The 16429-nt window shown below is 40.6% G+C and overlaps 2 long non-coding RNA genes across 3 annotated transcripts in view; one reads left to right on the forward strand and one right to left on the reverse strand.

Annotated features, from left to right (window-relative positions):
• Nucleotides 1–16429, reverse strand: part of LOC112673581 (uncharacterized) — an 80829-nt gene that overhangs the window by 30098 nt on the left and 34302 nt on the right. The gene's annotated exons all lie outside the window — the stretch shown is intronic.
• LOC112673583 (uncharacterized) lies at nucleotides 11022–14165 on the forward strand. The gene is made up of 3 exons (XR_003144908.3): nucleotides 11022–11144; nucleotides 11779–11925; nucleotides 12681–14165. It is a non-coding gene; the product is annotated as an uncharacterized LOC112673583 (long non-coding RNA).

The raw sequence follows: 16429 nt of genomic DNA on the forward strand, positions 1-16429 counted from the left end.
CCTTATTGTTCACAATATTTTTAGGTAGAAAGGGCAGTTTGGTCCCTAAGACCAGAAGTCTCAGTTCAGAGCAGCTAAGAACAAGATGTTTCTAAGCAATGAAATAAAATGTCACAATATCCATGGACTTTTCTTAGAGAAGAGAATCTCTCTCAAAACTGACATGCTCTTATTTTACACAAAGTTCTATTTTAACATGCTTTTCTGAATTGTTGACCTATAGTAGATTGTATGGAAGAGGCACTTGAAGCAAGTGTATTAAAACTTCAATAACAGGCAAGAAGAGAATAAAAACTACATACAAATACAGACATAATCATTCAACAATATTTTAAGAGTCTGAGGCAATTTGGTGTATATATTAACAACCTTACTCACCATATGAAGTATGACAGTAATATACCAGAAAGGTTGATTAGTTATCAATGGTCTTAAGATATCAATAAAAGTTTAATATATTCTGCTTGATGATTATTATACCTTCTAACTTACATAATACTGTAGTGTATATATGGTTGTCAATCTGATCTCTGTCTTTTGGGAAAATTATCACTTTCACATTCCACAGCATTCCTATTTGTTCTATATGGCTCTGGTGGAGCTGAACTCCATGACCCTCAAAAAAAAGTCATAAAGCCCATTTCTGTCTAAATTGTGTATTTCTTTCCATTGGTCCCAGTAATTGGCTCAGGGATGGGCATGTGCCCAAGCCTGCTTCTTTAGCTCTCCCCATGATTTTTTACCAGAGTTATACAGAAAACTGTCCTCTTTTCCCTTGGAGCATAAGCTCTGAGGATGCCCTAAGACCTGGATAGGCTGTAAGAATGGAGATATGCTAAGTGAAGTCAACTTTTTTCCACATGCAGAGAGCCTTTCTTAGAACAAAGCTAAAAAGAAGTAAGAATTGCCAAGAAGTTAGAGGAAAGACAAAATTCCAGTGATGACTGAGCTCCTAAATCTAATTACAGCCTCATACTGTGGACTTCCTAGAGAGATGAGCTTTTACAGTTGCCTTTTTGCTTAAGATCAATTGCAATTTTCTCTTGCATACAAGAGACTCTGGAATAATAAACCCATTTGACAGTTTCTAAAATGTTTTCACATTCGTTACCCATGGGTCCCTTATGGTAATCTGCAAAGTGATCAGGGCAGTTGGATGATTGTACTGGTAATAAAAATGCACCTCCCCTGAATGACTTTGCTGCATCTACACAGCAAGTTATATGTAGAGCCTGGCTGAAAAATAAGGTCCTCTGGTTTGGAGTCCAGGGAATTCCCCCATTTTATTGATGTCACAAAATTATTTTCCACAAGCCTCTATTGATTAGATAGTTTCAGGGCGTAAAGTGGTAGAAATTCAGTTAGGTGGAATATATCGTTTCCCTTTTTCTTTGGGCATCTCTCCTAGGGCGTGTATTTGAGAGGCTGCACTGTCTTTGGTACAGAGGCAACATTCAGTGATGACTCATAGTAGGAAAAGAGGCTCAGAAAGTTTTAGGTTGGGCTTCTTGAATGCAGAGCCCAAGAGGGGGATTCTTGTGCAAGTGACTTTCTTGGGGTGTGCTCACAGAAGACCAGAATGGGATACAGGATGGGGTCAGGTTTGGAGTTGAGAAAAGAAGTGATGTCAGCTGGAATTTGGCCTCAGCCTGATCCTGCTAGGAGTCTGGAGCGAAAATGCCACCACAGGGTTACCCATCTGCCACTGACGCATGGGGAACCAGCTATGCGCCCTGATGTCAGTCAGTTATTGGCTCTGGGCTGTCCCCACTTTAGGGTAAGGGGCAAAATCTCCACACATTTCTGGGCAAAGCAGTCCTGTTGATTGAGCTTATTCTCTTGGTAAGAAGCCTAGGGGCAGCTCTGTGCTCAAACTGATCAACACCTCTAATAATAGCTAAGCCCTGAGGTAAGCAGACAGTCTCCTGTGTGGGGCACCACAGTATCTACTAAGAAGCCTATGCAGGGCTCAGCCTGAAACAACACTTCTTTCCATAACTTGCATGTGAAACATCTTATGCCACACAGACCAAGGATTTGGGAAGTAGCCATCTAACACCAGGCTTGGCAACAGGTACAGTGGTGTCATATCTCATCCAAGCATTATGTTCTAAAGGAAATGTGAAAAATAAAAAAATAAAAATAAATAAAAATAAATTTAAAAAAATAAAGTAAATGTGAAGATGCAAGTAGCATGAAGTCAAAATTATCATAACATATGCATATATATGTATGTATGTACACACATACACACATACCTGCATGTGTCTATGCATTTATATATAATGGCTAAAATATCAACTATACATAATAAAGGGCATATATATTTATAGATAAATTTACTAGATTAAATTTCTATTTAATTGGATTACACTGTATATATCAAGAACTAGACTAAATCACACTTGAGCAACTGGAGGATTTTGTTGGAATTCCATCATATCCGAGTGCCAATTCAAGATGCTTCTCAGCAGAGCATTTGTGATGGGGGCTTTGACCTGTATGCTTTGCCCTCACAATGGATCTTTGACTCACTGCTACCATCAGTACCATATCTGGTAGTTAAGTACTATGCTCTCAAATCTGCAGACCACAGATCAGGCATTTATAAGTGCACAGAAAGAAGTTAGGTCGCTATGGGTGGATTTATTTCCTCCTTCCCCCCCAAAAAAAAGTGTGGCAAGGAAATTAATTTCTTCTCGTAATTTGAGAGGATTGCCAAGGCTGTGAATTGTACCCCACAATATTGGGTTAAAAAATTCACTTTTCTTTATTTGTTACAATTAAACAAACTCTATTCTCCTATCTGCTTGATGAAAAATTCCATCCCATTGTTAGATTTTCAAAAAATGACACAAGAATGCTTAGGCAAATATAAGATGAACACGTCAAAGATTTATTTGACTCATTAATTACTGAGAGAAATAGTAAGGTGTTAAAACCAGTCCAAAGAACATTTGGAAAGATAGGTTTTCATAGCCAAGTTAATATAGGCAGGTTAGGATAGGCTACCTACAAAGATGGTTAATGTCCAAAAGGGTGATAAGCCATAATCTTTGAGATGATCCATTCCACTGATTGAAAGTAATTTGCATTTTTTTACTGAAAAAAAGTCTGCATGATAGCATGTAGCTTCAATGATTCTGGGACCTCTAATCAGTAGCAAACTGTGAGTTAAAGAACATGCGTTTGCCTAATCCTTAGGTGGGCCTGCACCTCTGTATGACACTGAAAAAGCAAGCCACCCACCTTTTATCTAAATTTTGAGTAATTTTTATCAATAATCATCATTACCGAGTCTCTCTCTCTCTCTACTGATGGGCTCATGCAAAAATCATAGATCTTTTGTAAGCCAGGAAACAGAAAAAAACACCAGGTCTTTGACCCACTAGGACATCATTTTTACCAGTGTCTTACTGTGACCTAATCTTGATGTTGTGTTCAGGCCTCTGCCTTGGATTTCCTCAGTGTGAGGGACAGACCCTAGGATCATCCCTAATGACCACCACCTTCTAGCACCCCTGTCTGTGCATAATTTCCTCCCCTTGAGTGTGGGTGGAATCCATACCATTCTTCTAGCCAACAGAATATTGCAAAGCTGAACTGATTCTACAGATGCCATTAAAGTTGCAAGCCAATAGTTGATTCTGAGTAAAGAGAAGTTTTCTGGATGGGCCTTAATTAATCAGGTGAGTTTTAATTAATCAAAGCCCTTAAAGGGGAGACTGTCTTTCACTTAAGCTACTTCTTGAGACGTGGAAGCAGCAGACCTGTTACTAGTCAAGGGAACTGGTGAGTATACAAATAGCATTATATCTGGGACCAGCACATAACTTTAATTTTATCACTTTGGAAGCCCTCTGCCATGGACTGGGCTCTCAGTCCACTAAACTGTTTTCTAGAAAATGGGAAAACATACAAATCAATCAAAACCTGCTTTGTTTACCCTGTTTTCACAAGTGTAATCAATGTTACCCCTGGTATATCAGAAGGCTGAAGGTGAGGCTGAAGGTGTATGTTACATTATTTTATTAGGATATATAACACCAGAAAAGAGGAGCAAGAAGCAGAAAGAGTTGAGTAGGGAAAGAGGGAGAGACAATAGGAGGACTCTGCCACTAGGGAAACTACGTAACCAATCATGGACTGGAGCCTTTGGGAATCCATATCCATTACATCTCAAAGCTGAGATATGATGGTGGCTGAGTGCAGTGAGAAAGGAGAAATCATATAACCAGAGGCTCCCCTCTCCAATGGTCCAAAGGCCAGTCTCCAGGGGAATATTGGTGGGGTAGGACAGCATCAATCCTCCCATAGTGGCACCACTTCCAACACCCAACAATGGAGAAAATGTAGAGATCGTAACCCTCACTCTTTGTCCTTCCTTTCAACTGGTTGAATGTCCTAACTTCCCACGGATTGTGAAGTATTTCATTTATGCCCTAATTCTATGTAAGAACTTAGCAGCAATCTTATCTTTAAAAAGAAACGGGAAAAATTAGGAAAGTCAGCTCTTTCCTTACCTTTTCAAAATAACAGAACTGAGCTGAGTTTCTCTGTCCCTCATCTTCCAGAACATTTCAGCCTCCATGAAACTCTACTCCAGGATCTAGGGTCAGAACCATTTCCTGTGAATCTGTGCAGCTGAGATTTGCCCCAACACAGTGTGAAGAGAAGCATAATTTTTGCAGAAAGAAGTTCTATACAGACAAGGAATACAAGGCAGTTCAATTACATTATAATTGACTCTAATTGGCCCTCCCACGGGCTGTTAAATTCTTATCTGCAGCCTGGTAACACATTAGAATGCTGTAACACCTCTATCCTGCCCTGAAGAGCACAATAGAAATGTTAAAATACACACACACACACACACACACACACACACACAACCACAGCTAAGTAGCTGAGCTTGGAAAAAGAGAGCTCCAGTGAGGTCAATAAAATGGCAGCCATTTTAGGATTGGTTTCAGAGCTCTCAGGAGGGAATGTGACACTTCTGACTGCTTTCTAACTGCAGAGAAGGGGGGAAAAGAGTTCTTGAGGGATTATTATCAAACACTAAGAGAGCTTCTTAAATTAACATATCTTCCCAGAAACTTCTCTACTTTCCTTCATTTGTTTATTATACATTGACTCCAGCCAGGTGACAGGCACTGAGTTAGGACTGGAGACCTGGAATGTAGATGGCATATGTAGAGCCCAGCATAGGAGAGGAGATTCAGTTAAGATGACACCAGGACCCAATAAATGTGGAAGGGTAGGGAGAGAGTAGGTGCAGAGAACCGGGCAGGTGGGCTCTGGATGGTAGGAAGAACATGGGTGAAGGGCAACATTCAGTGTGGACACAGCTGGAATGAGCTCGTGGAAAACAGCAAGCAATCCCCCCAACACACACTTTTGTCTTCCAGAATGGCCTACTGCAAAGAAGCACCTTCTCCATAAAACTCAGAGAAAACTCGAAATAACCTCCTTGTTTACCTAGACAAGGCCAGGCACAGACCCTCCAAATTTCCTGTTCTGAGAATAATTATCTTCAAGGTAAAACACCCCCAGTTCTATCGTCCTGTCATGTCCCTGCCTTTCATCCCACTTCCCCATACCCAGCTCTTCCTAGCTTTGTTCACTCTTCTCTATAAAGGTCCTTTTTGCTTAACCCTGGAGATGCTGGCAGATCTTATGGACAGAACCTTCTCCCCGTTGCGATAGCCCTTCTCCCCTTGCCCCCCAACATTGCAATAATCCTTTGGAATAAAGTCTCCCCTTACTAAGTCCTGATTTGTTTTCTATTTGACATGACTGAGGATCTCTACTAGTGGTTCTTAATATTGATAGCAGTTCTTAAACTGGAGTTCAATCACAGTCTCCTGGAAGCAAACCATCTTGTGACACAGGATGCTGAGCCAGAGCTTCTGGTTCAGTAGGTGTTAGGTGGGCCCTAGAATCTGCATTCCTAACAAGTTTCTAGGGGATGCTGATGTTGCTCACCCAGCATCTCACTTTAACAACCACTGATATAGAACCAGACATCGAGAGGCACCTGACAGCGCTGCCAGAGAATTAGGGAGAGGCCACAACATGAAGGACCATAGGGTTTACACTCTGATGTCAGGCACTGGCAAAGGATGGAAATAGTAAGGCACCTAATCATATCTGTCCCTTTGGAAAATCCCTCTGTCTAAAGCTTAGAGAACAAATTGGAAGGGGTGAGAATCAGGGCAGATGGCCTATAATGAGGCTGTTGCATGATCCTAGGGAAAAATGAGGATGGCCTGGGTGGAGGTGGGGTGGGGAGCTGGCGACTCGAGAGAACCAGATTCAAGTGGTATTTAGGCAATGGCATGCACAAGGCACAGTGGCTGACAGAGGTGGGGCATGAGAAAGAGGAGGGAGTCCCTCATGATCCCTGGCTTCCCAGAAGTAAATGGGCCCCATTACTAAGAAAGGAAAGCAGGAAGGAGGAAAAGCTTGGGAAGGTGTACTATGCAACTGGATAGAAGTTTCTAGAATGTCAAAGGCTGGTCCAGGAACAGAGAAAGTTTCAGGAATCTTCAGGTGAAATCAGTACACATGGTAAGTGAAGCCTTGGAAATGAGTGAGAGCATGCCAAAGAGAAGATACAGAGTACGAAGAAAAAAGGAGCATGGATGGAAGCCTGAGGAAAAGGAGGTAGACAGAGGAATGCATATAGCCAGCCCTCCAGGGGGCCCCATCAGGGCTTGTCTCAGACATTCCTCAACACAGTCTTATAATGCTCACATTCCTCTCACAATCACACGGGACTCAACTGTCTTTCCTCCACTAGACTACAACTGGAGAACCTTGCTATTAATGAGTAGTTTTGCTAGTTGCCCTATATTGATTGCGATACCAATTCCAGTGGGGGAGAGGCTGCACAGGGTGGAGGGGTCCCCACACCACCCTGTGATTCTCCACAAGCTGTGTGTCCTCCCATTCAATTCAATTCTGACTACCCAGAGATAGCATCAGATTGACAGGTTAAGGGCTCTGTCTCACAAGACTGTCACCTCCTCTAACTTCACATACCAATTGCAAGTCTAGGGTGTTTCCTGGACTTCTGACTAACTGGCTATTTAGTTGGAATCCCTTCTGGGTTTGATTAACATGCTAGAGAAGCTCACAGCATTCAGGAAACCTATTTACTCACAGGGCTATCAGTTTACTCAAAGCATATTAAAGGCTAGGAATCACTAGCTGGAAGAAGAGATACAAAGGGCAAGGTCTTGAACAAAGGAACTTCTGTCCTTGTGCAGTTGGGGCCTGGCTCAGGGGCATATGGCAGTGTTCTGGTTCCCCAACCTGGAAGCTCTCCAAACCCTCTCCTTTTGGGTTTTTACACAGGCTTCATTCTATACAAAAGATGATTAAATCATTGACCATGGGTGATTGTTTCCAACCTCTAGCCTCTCTCCCTTCCCCAGAGGTCAGGGGATGAGACTGGAAGTTCCAGCCCTCTATTCACAGGGTTGGCTCCACTGATAACCAGCCACCATCTTTAGGTATTTTCCAGAAATCACCTTATTAACATGACAAAAGACACATTTATTGTTCTCCTCATTTAGGAAATTCCAAGAGTTTTAAGAGCTCTGAGCCAGAAATGGATACAAAGACCATATATTTCTTATTACAAATCATATATCACATCTCATCTAGTGTTTCTTTCTCTTGGAGAAAGTATTTGACATAATCAACCATATTAACTTGTCAGTGTTTGTTTTTAAGATATAGAAAGAAAGCAGATGACAAATATCAGAAATGGGTTCTCCCATCACTCCTTTCTTCTGGCATCTTTAAACAAATTAAAAAGTGACAGATGATGGGTTGACCCAAGGATGAAGACACTGCCCAGCAGGTTCAAAGTAGGCATGCAAATGGAGAATTCACACTTGCGAATGGTGCTCAAGATCCACCATACTGACTTCTTTAAAGGAAATAGAATGTAGCACTGTGCCCCAGAAATTGTTTGTCATATGGTTGTGCATATTTATAGAGACTGTTATATTTTTAGTTGGAGGGAGGTGGGTTTTTTCTCAGTTTCTATGGTAAATCACTTATAAAGTCTGCATTTGTATGATTAAAGTAATAATGTTGAATTGGCCAATTTGCCCAAGTAGGAAACACACCGAATTGCCAAGACTTAAAATACATACACCGTTTATAAGCAGAACCACACTACTGGGGAAAAAAAAAAATGGAAGAGCTTTTTTGTTTTTTCTTAATTACCATCTTCAGACATCAAGTTAAACTCCCCAAATTCCATTTGCCTCCCAATTGTATAGCTCCTTGGAGTGGTAGGTCTGTGTTCACTCAGCTTGGGGGAGTGGGGAACAGGATCCTTCCCCTCAGGACTCAGTTCATCTTAGACCCATGCTGTCCGCTATGGGATCCACAAGCCACACATGGTTACTGAACCCTTGAAGTGTGGTGAATCCAAACTGAGAGGTGCTCTGTCAAATACACACTGAATTAGGAAAAATGTTTTTGATATATGGGGTTGAATAAAATATATAATTTTTAAAAATGTTTTCACTGCATGTAAGTTTGCTACAGCTGCTGGTAACAATATACCACTGAGTGGTTTAAACAACGGAGATTCAGTGTTTCACAGTCCTGGAGGCTAGAAGTCCACTATCAAGGTATTGGCTAGATTGGTTCCTTCAGGGGGCTGTGAAGGAAGAAAGATCTGCCTAGGCCTTCCTCGTTGGCTTGCAGATGGCTGACATCTCACTGAGTTCCCTTCACATCATCTACTTTCCACACCTGTGTCCAAATTTGTGATTTTTATAAGGACAACTATCATATTGGATTAGTGCCCACTCTAATGTCCAAGGTCTAGACTCTAATGTCTAATGCCCCCAAATCAGGTCACATTCTGAGGTACTGCGGCTAGGATTCCAAGATGCCTTTTTTGGAGAAGACACACTTCAACCCATAGCACAGTTTATTCTTCCTTTTGTTAACAAGTGGCTATTAGAAAACATAAAATTGGGGCACCTGGGTGGCTCAGTGGTTGATCATCTGCCTTTGGCTCAGGTTATGACCGCAGGGTCCTGGGATAGAATCCCGCATCAGGCTCCCCAAAGGGAGCCTGCTTCTTCCTCTGCCGATATCTCTGCCTCTCTCGGTCTCTCATGAATAAATAAATAAAATCTTTTTTTATGTAAAATTACATACACAGCCCCCATTATTTTTCTAGTGGACATCACTGCTCCAGAATGACTTCTGTCCCTCAGTGGAGAGGGTGGTACAGAGAGACTGTGGAGGAAAGGCAATTATGAGCTTCCCTGAGATGCCAATCATCTGAAAGCTTACCAGCCCATGAACGACATGATCATGGTTCCCGTAATTCTATGGGAAGTCTGAACCCAAGTTAACTTTGGAATGCCATCATGCTGAGGACAACAGAAGTTTCTTCATTCCTTTCATTCTGTTGGAGTTGGCTATAGAGAGTGGAGCCCACTTCATTTGTGCATTCATCCACTGATTTACTCACTCATCCATTCATTCATTTATTCACTCATTTACTTATTTATTACATTTCATTCGTTGTAGGAGGCCTACAACGGGTGCCTGCAGAATATCTTAAAGAACTTCTTGACTAAAGTAGAGTTTAATCATGGCAGCTGAGAAAGACATTTTCATATAGGACTGTAGACAGCAATTGGAGCTATGGAGAAAAAATAGAAAAGAGGTCAGGAAATGGAGAGCCATATGAGAGCAAGAGACAGAAGCCAATAATCAGGATCTATCCGAGGGTTTCCTCTTCCTTATTTCTTATGGAACAGTAAGGTATTTTTTCAAGGAAAGTCTGTTCAGAAGTTAGATGTGAACTCTTCTCACTATGCATTGTTCCTGTCAGCACTCCTTGGCACCTCATTAACATTCAAGGCCTGTGGGAATTTCTGCTTTGCCACCAGTGTAAAAAAAAAAAAAAAAAAAGAAGGAAAGAAAAATATAACAGCATCGAATTAATGGTTAGGAGGGAGTTGTACCAATTCTTGCTCGTTTTCACCAAGTCAGGGAACAAAATTATTCTAATTTAGCAAAGGCATGGGAGATGAGCATGATAGTAATTGGGTTCAGGTCATGCCACCCCAAAATATGGCACCTTGGCATACTGAATATTTTCAGCTGAAAGAGTTTGAGAAAATAGCAGAAGCAGGAAGGCCACTCTGACCTTTTTCCAACTTGTGTCCTAAAATTGGCCATTAAAACCCTCATAGGAGGGGTGCCCTACCTACAACTGGAGGAAAGGAGCATCTTTATTGCCTCAGACAAAGAAACTCGGAGAAGAATCTGGTCAAACCAGCCTTGCTAAATCTCTCCCAGTTTACTATGCTATTTCTACGTGACTGTCTACTCTTCATCAAACCTAACATAAAAATGCTCTGGTTTTACTATTTCTTCGGCTCTTCATTTCCTTCAGAATCCTCCCTTGTCACGTGAAATTTATATTAAGTAAGTTTGTATGCTTCTCCTCTGCTAATCAGTCTTTGTCAGTTTAATTTTCAGACCTAGTCAGGAATCCTAAGAGGGTTAGGGAAAACTTTTTCCTCCCCTACAATAGACTCTTGAAAAGTTATGGAAGTCTGATTTTCTTTTTGGCTCAATTGATACTAAGTTGTCTCCTGTGAAAAAATCACATGTGGGCTCTCTCCCTGGATGCACAGAATAAAGTCTTTTTAACAAGGTTCTGTTGAGTCATTTGCATCTCCGAAAAGAACCCCATAGAGACTGAGTTACTCAGAACTAAAATTAACTGAACCCCTCACTTCCCAGATTTATAATAACCCTGTGCAGCATGGGGAGCAGTTGGTAGGCATCCTAATCTCTCTGAATTGACCTCTTTGCCATTCTCCTTATCACTATGGCAGAGCACATTTCCTTCCCAGGGAGGAAACGCAAAACTATTCCAAGTTGGCAGAATTGCCCAGAGGAGATAAGACTGCACTGTATTAACCTTCCCACCCAATATGCTCCCAGCTCCAAGAGGAGGGAAAACAAGACTCAAATTAATTTGTGTTATTACTGTTGTACTTAGCGTGGCTCACAGATTTTGGGCTGATTCTTCTCTCTCAGGTCTGGACATCTCCAGCAAAGCTTTCTCTGGGACAAAGGGGCAGGTAGGTCATGCAGATTATTTCTCACTGTCAAAGAGTCAGGAGACAATTGCATCCTGCAGTAACTGTTAACCACATGACTTTCTCAAATGTTTACATGAAAGGTAGAACACAACAGGAGGTCCTAAGTAGACCATGGAGGAAGGGGTTGGCAGAGATAATTGGTCACACATAAATGCCACACTGGTACTTAGTAAAGCTGAATTAACCATAAATAATTTGGGTATAATATATTTAGCTTTTATTTGGTGAATTAATAAAAGAGAAAGGACACAGTATCTCCCAAACCAGAAATAGGAAAAAAATCGAACGAATGCCTTATGCTTTTCTCTATACTATCATAACGTAACTAGCATATTGAAAAGTCATCAATCTAGCCTCTTTGTGCTAGTGCTTATCATTTCTTGCTGTGGTTCACTGAGATCCACCTTTCTAGCATATTTTTGTTCCAGGGCTCCTTTTGTAAGTGAGAATTGTACTTCTTACAGTTGGATTCCTGCCAAATTCCTGTTTAAGATCATGTGTGGTAGCTTCATATTTCATTTAATTGATTTAAATAGAATTTAATTAATGACCTCTGTGCATCTACACCCTTTATCCTGTAATTTTCTTCTCTCTGTCTCTCTTTCTCTCTCAGCTTGGCCATATGACTTGTATAGGCCAATGGGAAGTTAGCGAATGGAAGACAGAAGCATGAAGAACACTTGCCCATTTCTACTTCCTCCCTGCTCCTCTGCAATTTCCTGTGATAACAGGCACACACAGGCTGGCCTAGCAGAGAGATGTGAGAGACTTAAGTCACCTTTGGGGTGGAGACCTGACTCATCTCAGTAGAGGCCCCCCTCAGACCAGCCAGCCCCCGTTGGACACGGGCCAATACACCTCAGAAAATGAGCAAGTCCTACTCAGGCCAGTGACTCTCCCAGTCAACCTACAGATTTGTGAGAATTATTCATAAAAGATTAATTTTTTAAGACACTGAGTTTGGGATGATTGTAATACAGTATTATTGTGGCATTGCTGAGAGGAAGGGGAGATGATAAATGAATACTTGATTTTTTTTTTTTTTGCCAGTTAAGAATCAATAATACATTTTGCTAAAGGAGTAAAAATACACCCTGCCATTGCAGAAATAATTTACCCTGTGACATTCTATGACTTATGCCAAAATCTGACATTTCCAAAACCTTGGCTTGGAGGCTGGGAATACTAGGGGAACTATCCTGCTCCTACCTTGAGTTCTGTAGGTGTCCAGGCAAGAGGCTGTCCTCTGGGCCTAAGGGGTGTGACAGGATCAATTTCTTCCCCCTTGCAAAAAGCAGGGTCTCCTCTCCTGTGTTTCTGACAGCCGTATCTCAAACTAATCCCATGTGGGCTCCAAGAAATCAAGTTTGTATGCTTGATATTGTATTAATTGTTTTCCTCCAAAGCTATAATAAATTTGCCTTTCTCTTGTCTTTGAAAGAAAGTGTAGGCGTGAAACTTTTAAGCTAAAAGAATGTTGATGATCATCTAATCATACAATTTTCTTATTTGCAGAAGGATCTATCTTTCCTAAAAGAAAATACCTGGGCACTGGTAATTAAATTTCTTTAAAGGGAAGAAGCAGAGCTTCCCTGGTTGTGGCCAGTTAAAGGGAGCAGAGTGAAGAAAACAGTCTCTCCTAAATCTCTTCTCTTTCCTTCTCCTGCATTCCGAGAGGAGCCCCGATGGCACCACAGACACCTCCTGGATCAGAGCTTCTCAAACTTTCACAAGTACAGGAATAACCTGGAGTCTTGTTAAAATTCAGATTCAGTATCTTTGGATTGGAGCCCTAGAACATTGCCGAACAACTCAGAAAACACTGACTTTCTGAGTACCTCCTTTTGCAGAGAGGGAATGCGACTCCAGGAAGGTCACATTTAACGTCAGGACTGGGATTCCACACACACAGATCAGTGTTCTCTTTACCATCTCTCTATATGACCCCAAGTCCCCACAGGTCCATATCAGACAATAAAAGTACTAGTTAATAAAAATGCTGATCTAAACTTCATACATGCTTTTTCTTTCTGCTAAAATGTTTTAACTCACCAAAAGAATCTCTGGCTTTAAAAATCAAATAGTTCCAAGAAATTTGGCAGACTAAAAATATATCCAAAGGCTTCTACTTTAAAATAGCATCTGTCACAACTTCTTACATACCACTAAATACATATAAATACACAGAAGATAAAATAACCAAAACAAAACAAAATGATCAGATGACCCCAAAATAAAGAGTGCTGAATGACCTTGATCCAGAATTTGAAAGGAATGTCTTCTGTCTATAACGTCATTGAGAGTGGGTTGTTCCTGCTTTGCTACATGACACAGAGCAGCTCTACTTGCTGGGGAAAAAAGAGAAGGAGAATGTCTCCATCCAGGCTGACCCTGACTCATCGAGCCTTGGCACCTAACTCCCAAACAAAGCTGGCAGCCCATTTCAGTTAGACAGCCACGTCAAGCAATTTGAGTGGGAAACACCATCTAGTCCAGAAAGATCATGTTATATGGGACAACTGGAGTCAGAGATAAACACATTAGCATTAGCTCATGATTGAACTTTGCCATGAGAAAAGATTTCCACCACCACCAAAATGGACAGAATTCTGAACTTAGGCCTATTTGTAGGCTCTGTGCCCTGATCAAGGTCCAGAGAAAAATTTCCCTCAGTCAAGAACAAACAGAATATGCCAACACATGATCTTTAAGAAATCCTGCAGATCAAAGAAAAGAGATTTTATCCAGAACTCAGAAAAATTGCACCATGGAAAGAAACAGAATTTTTTTACCTGTTTCCTGGCTGCGCACTTTAGCTGGAAGGCTCTCACCTAATTTCTCTTTTAACTAGCTCACTGCTACTCTTTATTTGGGTTTTACCTTCTCAAAGAGTCCTTCCTCTACCCTCTAGATTAAAGTAGACCTCTATTCCATACTCTCAGGGCACCCTGTGATTTTTGTCAGTATATAATTATTTGTGTAATTATTTCATTTAATGTCTGTGACTAATAAAGGTGCTACTGAGCATGAAAAAGGTGTTCAGCAAATAAATGTTGAATGAATGATTGAATCTCTATTGACACAGAAGCTGTGCCTTAGTCTATATAAAATAGAAACCGAAAGCCGTAATAACAGCAACAAAATATGGAGATGAATATAGAACTTCAGAGTAAGGTACAAAGCAGTGAGTTAAGACAAGGTGAGTGTGGAGACAGAGCAGGATTTTAAGGACACTGACATTGGAAAATCAAGTTAAAATTCTCATTAGACGTAAGAAAGCAGATCCAACATTGTTGAAAATTGAAATGCTGGGAAGGACAGAATTGAGAGATTTTTCTCAGAATTTAAAAAGATGAAAACAATGTGGTAGGAATCTGTATATGGAGCTAGAGAATAAAAGTCTAATTTAAGAGTTATAGGCATATCTGCTGATACAAAACAAAGGAACATCAGAGCCAAATGCAATAAAGACCTAGTTTAAAAGAAAAAGAGTTCAAGAAAGTACTCAAGTATGGTTAAAAAAAGCTCACATTTGGGGGATCCCTGGGTGACGCAGCGGTTTGGAGCCTGCCTTTGGCCCAGGGCGCGATCCTGGAGACCCGGGATCGAATCCCACATCAGGCTCCCAGTGCGTGGAGCCTGCTTCTCCCTCTGCCTATGTCTCTGCCTCTCTCTCTCTCTCTCTCTCTCTCTGACTATCATAAATAAATAAAAATTAAAAAAAAAAGCTCACATTTTTCAACAAAAACAGACAAAAAAAAAAAACTGTAAGAAAGGAACCCACAACTAGGCACCTGCTGGAGGCATTTTTGAATGAGTAGAATACAATAACAAAAACAAAAAATCCAACAAAACAAGGTAAGAAACACAAGCTAAGGAGAAACATTATATGGTCTCATTTATTTGGGGAATATAAATAATAGTGAAAGGGAATAGAGGGGAAGGGAGAAGAAATGGGTAGGAAATATCAGAAAGGGAGACAGAACATGGAAGACTCCTAACTCTGGGAAACGAACTAGGGGAAGTGGAAGGGGAGGAGGGCGGGGGGTGGGGGTGAATGGGTGACGGGCACTGAGGGGGGCACTTGACGGGATGAGCACCGGGTGTTATTCTGTAGTTGGCAAATTGAACACCAATAAAAATAAATTTATTATTATAAAAAAAAAGAAACACAAGCTACCTCAAAATGAAAAAATTAAGTGCCAGCAGATAATGGAGGGAAGACTAGAACAGACAAGGCTTACGAACCAGTAATTTTATACACAGTCAAGCCATTATTCGTGAGAAGGAAGAAAAATAAGGTCTTAAGCATGCAAGTCTTCAGAAATTATATCAACCCTGTACCCTTTCTGAATAATATTAATAATAAATTACCAAAAGTTTACATCCTGCTGAATGAAAGATGATTCAAATTAAACTGTCATGTTTTATTGTTCAAATATATACTTGCAATGTAAATTTAGCAGTCATAAAGTGGTATGCATAAAATAACAGCTCACCAAATGCATAAATTAAAAACTTTAAGATGAAATGGACAGAATTACAACCAATGGAGAAGATTTTAAACAAGATTTTTAAATTTTTGGTAGATAAAGGACACAAGAGGTAAATAAATGCATAAAGAATTTAATTTTTTTTTTTTTTTTTTTTTTATTTTATGATGGTCACAGAGAGAGAGAGAGAGAGAGGCAGAGACACAGGCAGAGGGAGAAGCAGGCTCCATGCACCGGGAGCCCGACGTGGGATTCGATCCCGGGTCTCCAGGATCCTGCCCTAGGCCAAAGGCAGGCGCCAAACCGCTGCGCCACCCAGGGATCCCAAAGAATTTAAATAATATAAAATAAAATTTGTAGGGGAGTACTGCAATACACAATCTATAAGCAAAAATTCACCTCTTTTCCAAGTTTCCTTGATATCCTTATAAAAACTGATCAGGTATTAAACAACATCCACAAAACTTTGGAACTTGTAATTAAGAAAAATTACATTTGCCACATTTTCTAACACAGATGTTTTAAAACTAGAAATTGCTAGTGAAACTTTAAACAAGACAAAAATAAACCAGCCTTTTGAAAAACATAAATTCTGTTATAATCTTAGTTGAGAACTCGATATGAGAGTACAAGTTTTCACCTTAAACCATGTGGTCTCACATTTATTTTGTGATACTTCAGTAAAAATAGAAAATATATGTGTGTGTGTTCATTTTAATCTAGACCACTGGATATTCAGTCGCCCCAAATCCTCCAAGGTAATGTGTTAGC

This window comes from Canis lupus, chromosome 24, assembly GCF_003254725.2.
Source record: "Canis lupus dingo isolate Sandy chromosome 24, ASM325472v2, whole genome shotgun sequence".
NCBI classification, from domain to species: Eukaryota; Metazoa; Chordata; class Mammalia; order Carnivora; family Canidae; genus Canis; species Canis lupus.